Source organism: Cricetulus griseus, unplaced genomic scaffold (assembly GCF_003668045.3).
Source record: "Cricetulus griseus strain 17A/GY unplaced genomic scaffold, alternate assembly CriGri-PICRH-1.0 unplaced_scaffold_516, whole genome shotgun sequence".
NCBI classification, from domain to species: Eukaryota; Metazoa; Chordata; class Mammalia; order Rodentia; family Cricetidae; genus Cricetulus; species Cricetulus griseus.
The window spans coordinates 9,071-17,978 of record NW_023277271.1 but is presented as its reverse complement, the minus strand read 5'-3'; the positions used below and the strand labels follow the sequence as shown (position 1 = coordinate 17,978).

At 39.3% G+C, this 8,908-nt stretch overlaps 1 non-coding gene across 1 annotated transcript; it reads right to left on the bottom strand.

Annotated features, from left to right (window-relative positions):
- Window positions 1–4,470: 4,470 nt before the first annotated feature.
- On the bottom strand, window positions 4,471–4,543 carry Trnak-cuu. Its single transcript has one exon. It is a non-coding gene; the product is annotated as a tRNA-Lys (tRNA).
- Between the last annotated feature and the right edge of the window lie 4,365 nt (window positions 4,544–8,908).

Below are 8,908 nucleotides of genomic sequence, written 5' to 3'. Positions count from 1 at the left end.
TTATATGTTTTATAAAAATTATATATTTAGTCTATACTTATTACTTATTAGTACTTATTTTACCTTCTCTCATTGGTTTAGTTATATTGTTTCTTTTATTTATTTTCATTTTGTTTTATTTGAAGAAAAAGATAATTTTACAAATTGAAAAATTCATATTAGTACACAATATATTGTGATTACTCTCCCCCTACATGTCTAATCATCTTCTCCATTCCTAATAAATCCCTCCGCAAATCCATATCCATCCCCATTTATGTGATTTCCTGTGTGTGTGACTTTGTTTATTATGTCCACCTGTATGAATATTGGATTGGAAATATTCATTAAAGCTTAATGGAGTTATCAGTGGGTGCACAGCTGAAAGCAATCCTTCAAGTGAATAGTTCAGCAATGAATGCTAAAGACACTGCTCCCCTAGCAATCCATAATTCACTATTGTCAGGTCCATTATTGTGCAGATGCCATGCACACACCATGGAAACATTGTAGTGATAATTGCTCCGTTTTCTCCAGAAGATGCCATTCACAAGTTTTCTTCCTATTTTCCTGAGATACCTTTCTGAGAAGTAGAGAGAATGGTGGGAATGGCATGTTTATGGCTTAGTATTCTCCATTCACTTACTAGTACTTTGTGAAGCAATGATTTTCTAGTCATCACTATTCACTGTAAAGATGTTTTTCTGATTAAGAATCAACAAGGCATTTTTTCTATTTTTTATTTAATTTAGAGACAAGATTATTCTACATATCAAAACGAGTTCCCTCTATCACCCCTCCTCCCCCGTCCCTCACCAACCCTCTATCCAATCCCCTTTCTGCTCACCAGAGAGGGTAAGGCTTTCCATGGGAGATATTCACAGTCTATCATATCTTTTGGAGCAGGGCCTAGGCCCTTCCCCATGTTTATAGGCTGAAAGACTATCCGTCTATGTGGAATGGGCTCCCAAATTCCATACAAATGTTAGGGATCAATACTGATCTGTTTCCAGAGGGCCCATAAATTGCTGAAGTCTCCTCACTTACACAACACATTCAAGGGAACTGGATAAGTCCTATGCTTGTTTCCCAGCTATCAGTCTGGGGTCCATGAGGTCACAATTGTTCATGTCAGCTGTTTCTGTGGGTTTCTCCAGCCTAGTCTTGACCCTTTTTCTCATCACTTCTCCCTCTCTGCAGCTATTCCAGGAGGTCAGTTCACTGTTTAGCTGTGGATGTCTGCTTCTACTTACATCAGGTGCAGGATGAAGGCTCTAGGATGGCAAATAAGGTAGCGATCAATCTCATTATTAGCAGAGGGCTTTTAAGGTAGCCTCTCTACTGTTGCTTAGATTGTTACTTGGTGTCTTTCCTTTTATATCTCTGTACATTTCCCTAGTGCCAGATTTCTCTTTAAACCTATAATGGCTCCCTCTAATATGGTATGTCTTTTCTTGCTCTCCTCTATTCTCTCCCCCCATCTCAACCTTCCTGCTCCCTCATGTTCTCCTCTCCCCTCTCTTTCCCCCTTTTCTTTCAACTAGCTTCAACTCCCCTCCCACTATGCTTCCAATTTTCCAGAAGACCATGTCCTTCTCCAGAGGACAATGTATGTCTCTCTTAGCGTCTTCCTAGCTACTTTGGTGGTGTGCATTTTAGGCTGGTAAGCATTTGCTCTCTGTCTAAAATCCATATATGAGTGAGTACATACCATGTTTGTCTTTTTGTGACTGGGTTACCTCACTCAGGATGGTTTCTTTTAGTTCCATCTATTTTCTGTGAATTTTAAGATTCCATTGTGGTTTTTTTCTCTGCTGAGTAGCACTCAATTGTGTAAGTATATCTCTATGCATTCTTCAATTGTGGTGTATGTAGGTTGTTTTCATGTTCTGGCTATTACAAATAATGCTGCTATGAGCATAGTTGAACAGATGTCCTTCTTGTATGAATGAGCTTCTTTTGGGTATATGCCAAAGAGTGGAATTGCTAGATCTTGTGGTAGAATGATTCCCATTTTCCTGAGGAATCATCTTACTGATTTTCAAGATGTCTATATAAGTTGGCACTCGCACCAGCAGTGGAGGAATGTTCACCTTTCTCCACATCCTCCCCTGCATAAAGTGACATTGGTGTTTTTGATTTTAGCCATTCTAACAGGAGTGCAATGGTATCTCAGAGTTGTTTTTATTTGCATTTCCCTGATAGCTAAGGATGTTGACCACTTTCTTAAGTGTCTATCAGCTATTAAAGACTCCTGTATTCAGAATTCTCTACTAAATCCTATACAGCACTTTTAATTGAATTATTGTTGTTTTGGAGACTAGCTTCTTGAGTTCTTTGTAAATTTTGGAGATCTGCCCTCCGTCAGATGTGGGGTTAGTGAATATCTTTTCCCATTCTGGGTATGAGGATTTGTCTTTCTATGTCCATTGCCTTACAGAAGCTTCTCAGTCTCATGATATCCCATTTATTAATTGGTGATCTCAATAAAGACACAACATACCCAAACTTATGGGTCACTTTAAAAGCAGTGCTAAGAGGAAAGTTCATAGCACTAAGTGTTCACATGAAGATACTGAGAAAACTCACACTAGAGAATTAACAGCACAAATGGCAGCTCTAGAACAATTCGAGCACACTCACCCAGGAGAAGTAGATGCCAGGTAATAATTAAACTGAGGGCTGAAATCAATCAAGTTGAAACAAAGAAAGCAATACAAAGTACCAATGTAAGAAACAGTTGGTTCTTTGAGAAAATCAACAAGATAGACAAACATTCATCCAAACTAAGCAAAAGGCAGGTGAACATGCAAATTAAAAAAAATAGTAATGAAAAGTGGGGCATAACAAGGGACATTGAGGAAATCCAGAGAATAATCAGGTCATACTATGAAAACCTGTACTCCACAAAATTAAAAAAATTTAAAGGAAATTGACAGTTTTCTGAATAGATTTCACGTACCAAAATAAAATAAAGAACAGATAAGCAACTTAAACATGCCTAAAACCCCTGTGAAATAGAAGCAGTCATCAATAGTCTTCCATCTGAAAAAAAGCCCAGGGACAGTTGGCTTTAGTGCAGAATTCTACCTGAAATTCAAAGGAGACCTAATACTAATACTCCTCAAATTGTTCCACAAAATGGAAGCAGAAGGGTCATTGCCAAACTCTTTTTATGAGGCTACAATTACCTTTGTACCCAAGCCACACAGAGACACAACTGAGAAATAGAATTATAGACCCATATCCCTCATTATATTTGATTGACACAAGTTATTTTACAATGAATATCAATATACATAGGAGGAAGCTTTATACTTTGTCACATTGAAGTAGAATATGCTAGGAAAGAACAATTATTAGATACTGATTTGTTGATTTATTCAGTACAAACATTGCTGATACTGTCAATTTACCAATCATGACTTCACTTGTTATGTGGAATATGAATGAACCAGGGAAATACCAGAAACATTGGGTGGTTGCCCTTGACAACTTTCTGACTGCCATATATTCTTCTTTAAAATCTTGCTTGCTTGCACACCAACTTGCAGTATTTAGAAAATAAAATGGGAATATAAACTAGACCCTGTATCAAAGCCTTTCAGGATATATCTTGGCTTCAGTCTTTTGTTGGATTACAGAGTGTTTTATTCCAGAAAAATTCTGAGTAAAATTTTACTGTAATAACATTATCACTGTGATTTCCATGCCAGGTAAGTTTTTGTTTCTTTGTGTCTGTTGTGTGATTTGTTTTGTTAGTTTACCCTTGTTTAAAATACAAGGTATGGATTCACTCCTTTGGTGTTATTCTTAAATACAGTCAGAAAGCATTTGGCTATTTAATAATAGTGCTACTACTGTTCAGGTGACACTTCTTGCTTGTTAGTTTGGGCTTCTAGATTGTATGATTCATGGAAGCTTAAAACCATCAAGGCCTTTTATCCCCTAGCAAACTCCATGGCATCTACCAGGACAATAAAAGCTAATCATCAGGGAAGACACTTCTAGTTCACTTCTTTATTTCTCTATATTGTACATCTAAAGTACATGGTGTAATCAGTAAAATGGTATTATCTTTGAGTTCTCAAGTTCAAACAAGAAAAATGATGAGACTCTCTAACAGCTAGGTAATGTCTAAGTCATCCATAATCCACAACTGGAAGCAATGAATCAGCTCCTGTAATTAGTTATCAGTTCAATAATGTTGTTCTGGGAATAACTTTCTCTAGAACTATGCAATATATTGTAGGGAGCAACCCTAGCCCCGCCCAATAGTCCTGGGGCAGGTACCAGGTGGACCTGGGGACTTGCCCATAAGGGCGGGGTGAAGGAAAGCCGGCATGACGTAAGGGGGGCTTCTTAAAAGGCTGCACGTGGGGACCGCGCGCTCTCTTTGTTCTGGCTGCGCTGGCTGGGTTCTTAACCTAGCTCTGGCCTGTGTTTCACCCGGCTGTGCTTGGAATAAAGAGACTTTAATCCAATATCTGGCGCCCAACGTGGGGCACGAACCCACGACCCTGAGATTAAGAGTCTCATGCTCTACCGACTGAGCTAGCCGGGCTGTACAGACATTAAATACAAATGACAGGCCTTTAGAGGAACCAAAGGCCCTGCCATTAAAATGGCTTACAGACGAACCGGTCTGGATAGGGCAATGGCCTTTGACCTCTAAAAAGCTAGAGGCTCTAGAAAAGTTAGTACAGGAACAGCTAGAGGCTGGTCACATAGAACAATCTACCAGCCCTTAGAATTCTCCTGTATTTGTCATCAAGAAGAAGTCAGGTAACTGGAGAATGCTGACAGACCTGAGAGCCATAAATAAGGTAATTCAGCCTATGGGCGCTCTACAGCCTGGAATGCCATTGCCTTCCTTAATACCTAAAGGATGGCCGATCATAGTAATTGACCTTAAAGACTGCTTTTTCACTATATCATTACAAGAAAGTGATAGAGAAAAGTTTACATTTACGGTGCCAACTCTTAATAACTCACAACCAGTTCGGAGATACCAATGGAAAGTTTTACCTCAGGGGATGCTAAACAGCCCTACCTTGTGTCAACAATTTGTACAACAACCTTTGGAAATAATTCGTAAACAATTTCCACAATCTCTTGTTTATCATTATATGGATGATATTCTTTTAGCAGATTCTAATGAGGAAACTTTAGAACGTATGTTTACTATGGTGAAGGAGGTTCTGCCTAGATGGGGTTTACAAATTGCCCCAGAAAAGATACAAAGAGGAGATTCTATTAACTATTTAGGATATAAGATAGACTTACAAAGAATCAGACCTCAAAAGGTACAAATTAGAAGGGACCGTTATCAAACTCTTAACAGTCTTCAGAAGCTACTAGGAGAAATATCTCAATTACAGACAATCATTGGTGTGGAGGGACATGACTTAAAGCATTTAAAAATGGCACTAAAAGGTGATAAGGACTTAAACAGTCCACGAATATTATCGGCTGAAGCAGAAAAAGAGCTACAATGGGTAGAAAACAGAATATTGGATGCGCATGTAGATCGGATAAACCTTGATCTAGATTGCATTCTGGTCATCTTGCCATCCAGAGAATACCCTTCTGGGATTCTGATGCAGAGGGAAGACACTATATTGGAATGGATATTCTTGCCACATAAGCAGAACAAAAAGTTAAAGACGTATATAGAAAAGATTTCTGATTTGATTTTAAAGGGCAAATTAAGACTTCGTCAGTTGACTGGGAAAGACCCAGCAGAGATTATAGTACCCTTAACTAATGATGAGATTTCCTCCCTATGGAAGGATAATGAATATTGGCAAATAGCTCTCACTGACTTTTTGGGAACAATTAGTAACAACTATCCCAAAACCGACAGAATTAAATTCATAAAAAAGACGGTTTGGATTCTTCCACGCATTGTAAGACAAACTCCCATTTCTGGAGTTCTTACCTTCTACACTGATGCTAACAAAACAGGTAAGGCTGGTTATAAAGCAGGTGAGGTAAGTAAAGTAGTTCAAAGTCCATATACATCTGTACAGAAAGCAGAATTATATGCAATTCTTATGGTGCTCATGGATTTTACAGAACCTCTTAATATAGTTACTGATTCCCAATATGCAGAAAGAGTCGTCTTGCACATAGAGACTGCAGAATTTGTCCCTGATAACACTGAACTAACCTCGTTGTTCTTGCAGTTACAGGAAACAATCAGAAACAGAAGTAACCCACTGTACATTACGCATATCAGATCCCATACAGGTCTGCCAGGCCCACTGGCACAAGGCAATGATGAGATCGATCGTTTATTGATTGGCACTGTGCTAGAAGCCTCGGAATTTCATAAAAAGCATCATGTAAATAGCAGGGGTTTAAAGAAGGACTTCTCCATCACTTGGCAACAAGCCAAGGAGATAGTGAGAAACTGTCCTACTTGTTCCTTTTATAACCAAACTCCACTGCCAGCGGGATGTAATCCTAAAGGCCTTCGGAGGAATGAGATCTGGCAAATGGATGTTTTTCACTTTACAGAATTTGGAAATTTGAAATATGTGCATCATACCATTGACACATTCTCAGGTTTCCAATGGGCTACTGCTCTCAACTCTGAAAAGGCTGATTCCGTTATTACACACCTACTGGAGGTGATGGCAGTTATGGGCATACCGGCGCAGATAAAAACTGACAATGCTCCGGCATATGTCTCCACAAAAATGGAACAGTTTTTCAAATATTATAACATTAAGCATGTCACAGGTATACCACACAACCCTACAGGACAAGCAGTCGTCGAAAGGTCTAACAGGACACTTAAGGAGATGCTCCATAGGCAAGCTGGTAAGTCAAAACCCCCCAAACATAGGTTACACAATGCCTTATTAACGCTAAACTTTCTTAATGCCAATGACAGTGGGCAGACAGCTGCGGAAAGACACTGGACTACGGAAAAAACAGCTGAACTGAACCAACCAGTGTATTACAAAGATGTGCTGACCTCGGTATGGAAACCTGGACATGTATTACGTTGGGGTAGGGGTTTTGCATTTGTCTCCACAGGAGAAGAAAATCTTTGGATACCATCAAAATTGATCAAGATTCGAGTTGAAGGAGACAACCCCCTCGACAAGGATGACTGACAGGTATTTTCTGAGGAACTGCCCTCTATAAGTCAAAGGACATTACATGTATGGATACTCAAGGAAAGAACGTAGCTATAACCATCAAACAAAAGGAACGTGATATACGGTAAAAATTTACAGCTGTCTCTCGAATAACTCTATGTCTATTCATTTCCTGGTCCCTATTCAACTAAATCGAGACTGGATTTAGAGTTGGGTTTGGCTTTCCTACTCTAAAATCCAAGTATGTTATTTAACAACATTTAAAAGTTTCTGTGTTATATCAAGAAGCCAATTGCTATAATACAGAATAAATAAAGAATAAGAGGACTATCTTTGTTTTTCTTGGCTTTTCTTTTACACCCTCTCAGAATCGTTGTTAGTCAAGGTTCATCAAGGTACCTTTTCCAGTACACATACATAAACAAGCGAACATTTCTCTGATGACACTTATGTTTGAGTCCCATACAGCCATCAAGACCCATCCTGACAGCAATCCCTACATGCTCCGGAAAAGGAATTGGACTACACCTTCCTGACTACACTGGATTCAACTCACTCCGTTTCGACTGACACTCCAACCAGAACCTCGAGTGACGACTTCAATCAAGTTGAGGATTTCAACGTAGATCTTCAATCAAACAAATCATCTAACATGGACTAGATATAACTCACTAGAGACTTTCCCTGTACTGGCATTTTTTTTTCCACAGGGCCCCCACATGACCATCTTCGTCCCGTTTCAGCAGGAAGTAACCTAGAAGATGCTACGCCCCCGTTCCCCATTATTGTGTACTAGGGTAGTGTAAGCCTAGTTAAGAATGACCTTCTTATTGTTTAGAGTTGGGATTGGAAGAAGGTGTTCAAGTTAGACACTTTTTCCACATGACTTTAAGACTTAGCTAGAATAGACATAGGATGTATCATAGCAGATTATTGTATATTCTTGTATTCCACCCTTATGATTGTTAGTTTTGGATATTTTACACTATTAAGTTTTAATCCTCTCTTAGACTAAAAGGGGAATTGTAGGGAGTAACCCTAGCCCCGCCCAATAGTCCTGGGGCAGGTACCAGGTGGACCTGGGGACTCGCCCATAAGGGCGGGGTGAAGGAAAGCCGGCATGACGTAAGGGGGGCTTCTTAAAAGGCTGCACGTGGGGACCGCGCGCTCTCTTTGTTCTGGCTGCGCTGGCTGGGTTCTTAACCTAGCTCTGGCCTGTGTTTCACCCGGCTGTGCTTGGAATAAAGAGACTTTAATCCAATAATATATATTTAAAACTATTTTTAATTTAATAAACTACATTCTTGTTTGGTTACATGTAGTTCCTTCATATCTCTACCTTGTTTTTACTGGGTTATTTGTTTTCTTCATGCTTTTTCAGTTCTTTATGTATTCTAGATACTAATTCCTCTGTTGTATGTTCAGGTGGCAGATCTTTCTACCACTAGGCAGATGGATTATTCAATCAAATGACTCTTTCTTTTGCTGTACAGAAGCTTCGTAGCTTCAGGAGGTCCAATTGTCAAATTGTGACCTTACTTCTTGAATGATCACTGTGTCTGTTACTCCTTTATTTTTATAAAGAGGCACTAGGACTAAGGTAACTCTATAAAAGAAAACATAGACTTGGGTCTTGCTTACAGTTTCAGAGGTCCTTCCATTATCATCATTGTAGGGAGCATGGTGGCAGTCAAGTCACTGAGAGTTTTATATGCTGAATCATAGGCAGCATTGCAGGAAACAGAAACAGAACTGAGTGAACCATTGGAAACTGTTCCCCACAACAACTCTTATAAAGAACACATTTAATTGGGTGG